At 42.7% G+C, this 9,450-nt stretch overlaps 1 pseudogene; it reads left to right on the top strand.

Moving 5' to 3' along the window:
- The first annotated feature begins 396 nt into the window (after positions 1–396).
- On the top strand, positions 397–4,789 carry LOC119876479 (annotated as a pseudogene).
- Positions 4,790–9,450: the final 4,661 nt, after the last annotated feature.

Genomic DNA, 9,450 nt, shown 5'->3' with positions numbered 1-9,450 from the left:
GTCTCTCCAAAGCCACTGCTTCGCACTAGTGCAAACTGCCTTCACCCCAGGAGAAATGGGCCACTTCACGGCCCTATGAAACCCTGTCTTCCTGCTTTCCAACTTCCCTTCTCTGTTGGTTATCTACTGCTGCGCGACAAGTTACCCCATAACTAGATGCTTAGAACAACAAACAGTTACCACCTCAGGAGGTGTTCTGAGGGTCAGGTATCCAGGCCCAGCTTTGCAGGGCCCTCTGACTCTGGGTCTCTCAGGAGGTTGCCATCTCGGGGTTGGCTGAGCTGCCTTCATCTCAAAATTCCCCTGGGGTGAACCCCTTCTGAGTTTGCTCACTTTGCTGTTAGAAGGCCTCAGGCCCTCGCTGGGTATTGGCTGTAGACAGCCGTCGTCGGGGTCATGGGGACCTCTCCAGAAGCCTTGTCTCAACCAGGCAGCTGGCTTCCCCCAGGCGAGGGCTCTGAGAGGGAGAGCAAGCGTGCAAGGCTGAGTAAGAACCAAGTCAGGGTCTTTTGTAACCTCATCTCCGAAGTGGCCTGGAATTACTTTTGCGGTATTCTACTTGTCAGAAGCAAGTACCTAGACCCAGCCCTCGCTCAAGGGGAGAGGATTAGAAGAGGGCACTGTAAGGAGAAGCTTACTTCCTCTTGTGTCTGTCGCTCCTTTACTCTCACAAAACTGCCACAATCAAACCCTTCCAAACGACAGATGTGTAGGTTCTCCACATACCTCAATTCTGTGACACCAGCCCGGTGTTGTACAGCGTAGCTTAGCTCTGACACTACCTATAGGCATACCTCATTTTACTGTGCTTTGCTTTATTGCACTTCGCAGATACTGCTTGCTTTTTTTTTAAATCTTATTTTAAAATTTTTATGTTTTTTACAATTTTTCAAAAACATTTTATTTATTTATTCATGAGAGACATATATAGAGAGAGGCAGAGACATAGGCAGAGGGAGAAGCAGGCTCCCTGCAGGGAGCCTGATGTGGGACTCGATGCTGGGACTCCGGGATCACGCCTAGAGCTGAAGGCAGGCACTCCACGGCTGAGCCACCCAGGCATCCATGTGTTTTACAAACTGAAGGTGTGTAGCCACCCAGTGTTAACTAAGTCCATTAGCATCATTTTCCCGACAGCATTTGCTTGCTTTGTGTCTGTGTCACATTTTGATATTCTTGTAATATTTCAAATTTTTCACTATTCTGTTTTTTTATGGTGATCTGTGATCAGTGATTATGACTCACTAAAAGCTCAGATGATGGTTAGCATTTTTTCGCAATAAAGTATTTTTAAATTGAGGAATGTAAAAAAAAATTGAGGACATAATGCTATTGCACGCTTAAAACAGACTGTGGTGTAGTATAAGCATCACTTTTATATGCACTGGGAAACCAAAAAATCCACTTGAGTAACTATTGCGATATTTGCTTTACTGCTGTGGGTTTGAAATCAAAACCACAATATCTCTGAGGTATGACTGCACCTGGAGATAGCATCAGATCCTACACACAAGCTAAGGGTTCAGAGAAAACAACTGTGCTTTCAGGAGCCAATCACAAATCCAGGTTGTCACCTATGCTTCTGACCAACTCGCTATAAAGCGAAAGTTCCTGCCACTCCCTCCTCCAGTTTAATTAATTTGCTTGAGAGGCTTCTAGAACTCAGGAAAGCATTTATTTATTAGATTAATGGTTTCTTATAAAATATATAACTCAGGAACAGCTAGGTGGAAGAGATGCTTAGGGCAAAGTGCCTGAGAAAGGGTGCAGAGCTTCCTTGTCATCTCCAAGGTTCCAATCTCTCAGCACTTGCACGTGTTCCCACACGCAGAACTTCTCTGAACTTGAGCCTTTTGGGTTTTTGTGAAGGAAGCTTTACTACGTAGCCATGGTTTATTAATTAATTGGCCGTTGGTGATTGAATTCGGTCTCACATAAAAGTCATAATATCATGGCACTCACATGAGGAGGCAGAAATTGTTGGGAACCACTTTAGATGCTGCCTATCATATCCTCCTACAGATTGTTAGCTAAACATTTTCTAGAGTAAAATGTAAATCAAGCACAACTCACTTCTGCTCAAAGTCCTCCAGTGGCTTCCCATCACTCTTAGAGTCTGAAGTCCCTACCCAGGCCTAAGTGATTTGGCCCTAGGTGTCTTTGTGATCTTACCTCCTTTAACTTCCCTTTCTCCATTGCTTTACCTTAGCCCTATGTCCTTTGACATAACATGCTGAGCTCACCTTGGGACTTTGCCTTTGCTCCTCTGCCCGACTGATCTGGGTGCGGGGCCACTGGTGGTACTGCAGTCTGGGAAGGAAGGCGGTCTGACTTCAAGGAACCAGCTTTCTGGGCTGGAGGCAGAAGAGTTCTACTAGATGACTTCTGGGGGTTTCACAGAGGAATCTGGAGATGCTGAGCATCAAGAGGACCATCAGACACAGTGGACGAAGTGGGTCCTGGGTTTGACATTAGTGCCGAGAAGCTGAAGGGCCAGGAAGGAAGCACTGATAGTCACCAAACCTGTGAGGGGCCTCCCAAGAGCTTGAGACCTCCAAAGGTCAGCTCTGCCGGCAGCTGTCTGGAAGCCCAAGAAGAAGAGGCACCGCTATGGCCAGGGCTACACGATGATGGCTCTGAACTACACGATGATGGCTCTGACAGTCTGAAGTTCATGGGTCAGTCTCCGACTGAGCGTATACAGAACCGCAGGGCCAGTCCTGGCGGTGGGAGAGGCCCCAGTGTGGGTGGCCGCTGACCCAGGAGGAGCTGCTCAGGGAGGCCAGGATCACAGAGGAGTGCAATTTACCTTCATCAGAGATGACGTATTGTAAGCGAACTAATGTGAGTTAGCTCCTCTGTGAGTTACAGGTAGAGATACCCCAGGTGGGGTTGTCACACAAAGGAGACTTTATTTGTAACAAATAAGGAGATCACAGTAATAACTTCCAAAGCGGTGACTCCTCAAGCAGGGGTGAGCAGCTTTTTAAACTTAGGTTTTCGGATGAATATTCAGAAAGGGGAGATTTGTCACAGTGGTAAAGGCAGGAGGGTATAAGTAGGCACAGGCCTGCTTAGAAAACGTGGCTAGCTACTGCATTCTTACGTTAATGAAGCTTGTGTTCCTCCTAGGGTGGAGACTTTATAATGAAGCAGAGGTAATCTTGGGACCAGGAGAAGGGGTTGTGGGCATGCTCTGAGAGCCCGTATAACCGGATTAGGGTCTTGGGTTCCTTATCTTGGATAAGGAATGCAGGGTCTTGCTTACTCTTGAAATAACACTGGGAATTTTACCACTGATTTGTTGTCTGTGATATCCTATTTCCTGGCCTGTTGGAGACTGTTTTTGCATTCCCTTTGTTCCCTTAAAATCCTTAACTATCGTGGTTTTTGCATTTTTTGTAATACTGACACCTTCCAGAAACTTCTACAAGAGAAGTGTGTTTGGGCAAGTAGGGCATAGATCATGGAAAATAGCTAGAGGCCTAAAATGACTTCTCTTGTGTCACAAAAGCTATGTTTCATCTTTCTTTTTCTGGGGACCCCTAACTCTCTCTGCTTACAGCGTAAGTAGCTCGAGGCAGCCAGAAAGCAGCAGGTTTGCAAGAAGCAGGAGTTCCCAGGGCACATAACCACTTGTTATTCAGTGACAGTGCCCCCGATTGGAGGAGCTGGGCCCCAAGGCAGGGAATGTCAGTGGAGAGGCACTTCCTCCTGCTTCCACTGTCTCAGCCTTGACCTCTGTGCTGGGATTCGGTCTGTCCTCTGCACTGCTCTCTGTTCCTGTAACTTCATCACTTTTAGTGATGCTATGACGTTTGAAGAATGGGTTCCCTAAGGGTGGCCCCCCAAAGGTCCCTGTTCTGAAGGTTTGCTCGGTGACCTGTTGCCCAACCCGGTACTGGTGTAATGAAATCAACGTGAGTTTTCTCCTTGGTGAGTCATAGAACTTGCACCAGGTGAATTGTCATTGCACAAAAAAACCCATTATTTGCAGCAAACAATGAGATCACTGGAATGGCTTCCAAAGCTGTGACTCCCCAGTAGGGGGGGATGAATGGGTACCTTTTGTTTAGGGTTAGGATGAATATTTAGAGGGAAGCCTTGTCATCCTATGTAGAGGCCAGTATAAGGCCCTGCATGCACCTTAAAGAAACATGTCCACACACATTGTATGGTAATGTAAATGAGGCAGAGGCTCCTCCTCCAGTGGAGGTTTTAGTGTTATAATGAGGTGAAGGCAATTACCAGTCATTCTAGGGTGTCACTTCCCAATCTGCACTGGTGTGAGTCAGGGGTTTTGCTTAAATAGTCTGAGTGGTCTGGGCTGGCTGCAGGACTTTCAGGGCACTCATCATCACCTGAGGGATGGTTTTGGGTTTCATTGTTCTGAGTTAAGAGGTTAACCAAAACAAAGAGCCTAAGGAAAAATGTGAGACAAAGGTTCATGAGTACAAGCAGATGGGCAGTAAAGGTCAGGTCTTGGAGTCTAAATGGTTGACCCTGGGAACCTGTTGGAAACAGAGCTTGTGCCCCTGCTTGACCCTTCAAGATCATCTGTGAGGCCTGCAAGAAGGGGATCATTGCCCACATACTGCTGCTCACTACCTGGGCCCTAGACCCTGGGCCACCACCTCCTGAGCCCCTCCTGCTCTGGGCTCCAGCCTTGTACCAGAGCACTGTCATCAGAAGAAGAGATGTCTAGTCCTGAGAAATCTCTCCTGCCCTGACTTTGGGGCTCTTGAAATCCTCCCAACTTTACCTGCTTCTCTTCTTTGTTATCTGATCTTTGCCCAACTCTTTTTTTTTTTTTTAAATATTATATTTATTTTTTCTTGAGAGAGAGAGAGAGAGAGTCAGAGACACAGGCAGAGGGAGAAGCAGGCTCTATGCTGGGAGCCTGATGCGGGACTCGATCCTGGGACTCCAGGATCATGCCCCAGGCCAAAGGCAGGCGCTAAACCGCTGAGCCACCCGGGCTGCCCTGCCCAACTCTTTTCTAGATTCCACCCCCCCCCCCCCCCCCGCGTCTTTCCTCCTTGTGTTTTTAATCTAATAAAATAAAATGCCTCTCTGTGCCTGCCTCTCTTTTTTTTTCCTCTTGCTTTCTTAGTCTCTCTTATTTGTTTATTATTAAGTTCTTATGCCATATAGAAGACTATTTCAAGCTGATAGAAAGTCTTTCAGAGAGTGATTCTTTTTTGCAGGGAGAGGTTCACTTATTGACTTATATACCATTGATTTGTGCACATGGACATCTTTTGTAATACGTTACATATATAAAATGAATGTACCTTATTTTTAGAGCAGTTTTAGATTTATAGGAAAATTGAACAAAAATGCAGATTTTCCATATATTCCCTTATACCCCAAAGAGTTTCTTGTATTATTAGCATCTTATATTGGTATGATTCATTTGTTATAACTGATGCACCAATTTTAATATATTATTATTAGCTAAAGTCTCTAATATACATTAGGGTTCACTCTTTGTATTGTGCAGTTCTATGGATTTTGCCAAATGTTTAATGTCATGTAGCCAGCATTATAGTATCATACAGAATACTTTCACTGCCCTAAAAGTCACCTGTTATCTACCTATTTACTGTTCCCCTCCTTCTCCCAAGAACTGGCAATGACTGATCTTTTTATTGTCCCTAAATATTGCCTTTTCCAGAATGCTATGTATTGGAATCATGATATTCAGGCTGACTTCTTTCACTTAGCAAGATAATTTAAGTTTTCTCTGTATTATTTTGTGGCTTGATGACTCATGTCTTTTTAAAAAAATTTTTTTAGATTTTATTTATTTGAGAGAGAGAGAGAGAGAGAGAAAGCCCGTGCATTCACTAGTAGGGGGAAGAGCAAAGGGAGAGGGAGAAGCAGACTCCCCACTAAGGAGGGAGCCAGATGTGGGGCTTGATCCAGGACCCTGGGATCATGAACTGAGCCAAAGGCAGAGGCTTAACTGCCTGAGCCACCCAGGTGCCCCAACTTGTGTCTTTTTTTTTTTTTTTTTAACTCTACCTTATTTATTTATTTTAAATTTTTATTTAAATTCAGTTTGCCAACATGTAGTATAACAGCCAGTGGTCATCTCATCAAGTGCCCTTCTTAGTGCCTGTCACACAGTCATACCACCCCCCCCCTTCTGCAACCCTTTGTTTGTTTCCCAGAGTTAGGAGTCTCTCATGGTTTATCTTTCTCTCTAATTTTTCCCCACTCAGTTTGGTCCCTTCCCTTATGGTCCCTTTCACTATTTCTTATATTCCACATATGAGTGAAACCATATTCAACTCATGTCTTTTTATTGCTGAATAAAAACCGTCCCTTGAATATATGTGCCACAGTTTATCTATTTACCCATTTACCCATTGAAGGACATCTTGGTTACTTCCAATATTAGGGAATTATAAATAAAGCTGATATAAATATTTATGTGCAGGTTTTAAAAAAATATTTTATTTTTAAAGTAATTTCTACACCCAACAGAGAACTCAAACTTACAACTCTGACATCAAGAGTCACATGCTGTACTGTCTGAGCCTCTATGTGCAGGTTTTTGTAGACCTAAGAATATAAGCTATTCAAAATGATGCTTAACTCCAGACAAGGGCATGAGGGAGCTTTTTAGGGTGATGAAAATGCTAATGAAAACATCTCAATTTTGGTGGCAATTACTCAACCCTAAATATTTGTCAAAGCTCATGGTGCTGTGTACCTAAAAATAGTGAATTTTACTATATAGAAAGTATATTTCAACAAGCCTACCTTAAAAAAAAAGTTAATTATGAACTCTCCACAAACAAATGATGTTTGCAAAAAATTGTGATGCGTATGTAAGAAAGTCAAGTAAATGAGTTTGGATTAAAGAAAAACAAACTATACCTAGGATAATAAAAATATTAATGCTTGTTGTCTCAAGGTGGTGGGATCATGAATGGTTATTTTAATTTTTATCTTTATTTTTGTTATGTTCTCTCTAATATACGTATCATACTTTAGCTATAGGAATATGAAATATTTCTGCTAAAATATTTATAAAAATTGAACATATGGTCCAATCTTTGAGGATGCAAGGATGCACAGAAAAAAACTGGAGAGAATGTTAAAATAACAAAAATGATATTAACTTTGGATATTATTTTTTTTCCTTGTTCTTTTATACCTATCAGATTTAAAGAACCTAATATGAGGTTAGGAAATTACATTTCCTCATGAAGCATCTACTACTTTTATAATCACAAAGGTATCCCACAAAATTTGAGGTGCCTTTACATACTTGATAGGTAAAAAAATTCACTTTGTTTTCTGTCTGGCTAATTCTTTTGAAATACAGGAGAAACATGATTGCTAGAGGCCGGTGTGAGATGGTGCATCTGGATGCCATAGGTAGAGGCACTGGGGGGCAGCAGGTTCTTTTACTAATTTCCAGGGCCTTCCAGGAGGCCATTTCCACCTACATACCTCCTTGCTTTCTATGCCATGTCAGTCATCAGAGAGGAGCTGGGTCCCATCCTCCAAAGGGTTTTGTCTGAACTCTGCCTCCATCTGTCAGCATGGCCAGGGTGCTCTGTGTTGGCAGCATTTTCTGTTCTGAAAACTGAAAGACGGCAAGTGATGGGGACTGATTTAAAGCATGGAGTTCATAAGGGGCAAGATGGGATTCTCTCATCCCTTCCTTTTTCTTGCTAGTCCTACTTTCTTCCCTTGTCCTGGTGGGGATGAAATATTTGGCACGACAAAAGCAGAATACAGAGATTTTGTTGGAATAATGCTGTGACTAGGAAGGCTATGAGGTGAGGGCAACTCCACTGCCCCCCTCATGCTGGAAGTACCCATTCCCCTTGGCCCTGAGAGGCCTCTCTCCCCAGGTCCCCTAGATCTAAAAGACCCTTGACTGGAAAGAAAAATAGATCTTGGAAAAGACCATTTATATGGCTTATTCAAGTCACTAAGCTAGTTTTGCATATTTGTTCTGCATAAAGATGTGTAATAGCATGTTGTTGAAGCTAGCATGAGAAGAGTGGAGAGCTGAAACCCTGCTATGTGTGTACTCTTTTTCTTTTTGCCTACAGATTTTAGTAAACAGGAGAGCCTTGCTTAAAATGTTGAGTTTGTGGTTTTTATTTACTCAATATAGTGTTTTTCAAATTGTGGTATGTGCACCACTGGGATGATTTCAGGTGGTACATGCATGAGCATTTTTTATTTTAGTAGTGATGTATTTTGTTATAATAATTAGTTGAAAAATATAACCAGTATAACAAAACCCACAATTTTGTGGATGTTATTGCATATGCAGCCCCATTTCTTAAAGTTTTAAAAAGTGAGAAATACTAAGTTAATAGACCACTCAGGAAATCAGTAAGGCAAGGATTAGAACTGAAGTATGCAAAATACAGTGCCATTGGATGTGGCCGATGATAGCAAGAGAAGGGTCTGTTTGTTTTGCAGATAGTTTATTCTGAAGAATATCTAGTAATGATTATAAAAGATCTAAAGCTTCCTCAAGATCTGATGCTCCTTGCCTGGATGGACTCAGGAGCTCAGCTCACAGCTTTAGTTTTCATTAAGTTGGAGTTAGGGCTCTGGGGGCAGAGTGGAGAGGTGGGAAAACCTGAGAGGATCCGACTGGGAGAAGAGAGGTGGAGACCACAGAGAGATGGATCCCTTGCCATCCAAGGTGGATGCTGAGTAAATTAACAGATAACTTGATGGGGTGGTAATTTGTGGTACCATCTGTTCTCCACGTGGGAAAGAGATTAGTAACAGGAATGCATTCTGTTAATGGGCTAAACCTATAGTCAGCTCTGGGTAACTGGGGTTCAATCCCAGTGGGGACCCTCTGAAGTATTATAGAGCTGTCCCCTGCAGCTGTAGGTGGGTCTCTGAGTGAATCCAAAGAAAGTGGGGCAACAAGAGCATCTGTTACAATGTCTCACCCCTGGACCTCAGCCCAAAGCCTCCGGATAGGCCATCTTACTCCTATGTCTTACTGTCATGTGTCTACACCTATTTCACATAGTGATGCAGGTATACAGTGGTATACAATGTGGATAGTGAACGTATATGTAAACTTAGTGTTGTAAGAAGATATTAACCACCTGTTAAGGAGAAAAGACAACTTATAAAACTGTATAAAGTATCCCATTTTTTGTGTGTGAAAAAATGCATTGGTGTACATAGAGAAAAGTCTGGAAGGAGATATATTAACATGTTTATGATTATCACTTGGTCATGGGATTGTGAATGATTCTGTTTTTCTTTCTTCACTAATTTTCAAAATGATTAACATGTATTTCTTTGTAAATTTTTTTATAGATCAGAAAGTTTTCTCTTTATTCACTTACATGTATGCCCTCAAGGGGACTTTCTATATAATTCTAGTAACCTTGGTTACTTATGTCTAAGGTTTGCATGGGGCACAGGCCAGAGTCAGAGTTTCTA

This window comes from Canis lupus, chromosome 8 (genome assembly GCF_011100685.1).
Source record: "Canis lupus familiaris isolate Mischka breed German Shepherd chromosome 8, alternate assembly UU_Cfam_GSD_1.0, whole genome shotgun sequence".
Classification (NCBI taxonomy): domain Eukaryota; kingdom Metazoa; phylum Chordata; class Mammalia; order Carnivora; family Canidae; genus Canis; species Canis lupus.
This window is presented reverse-complemented; position numbering and strand designations above follow the sequence as displayed.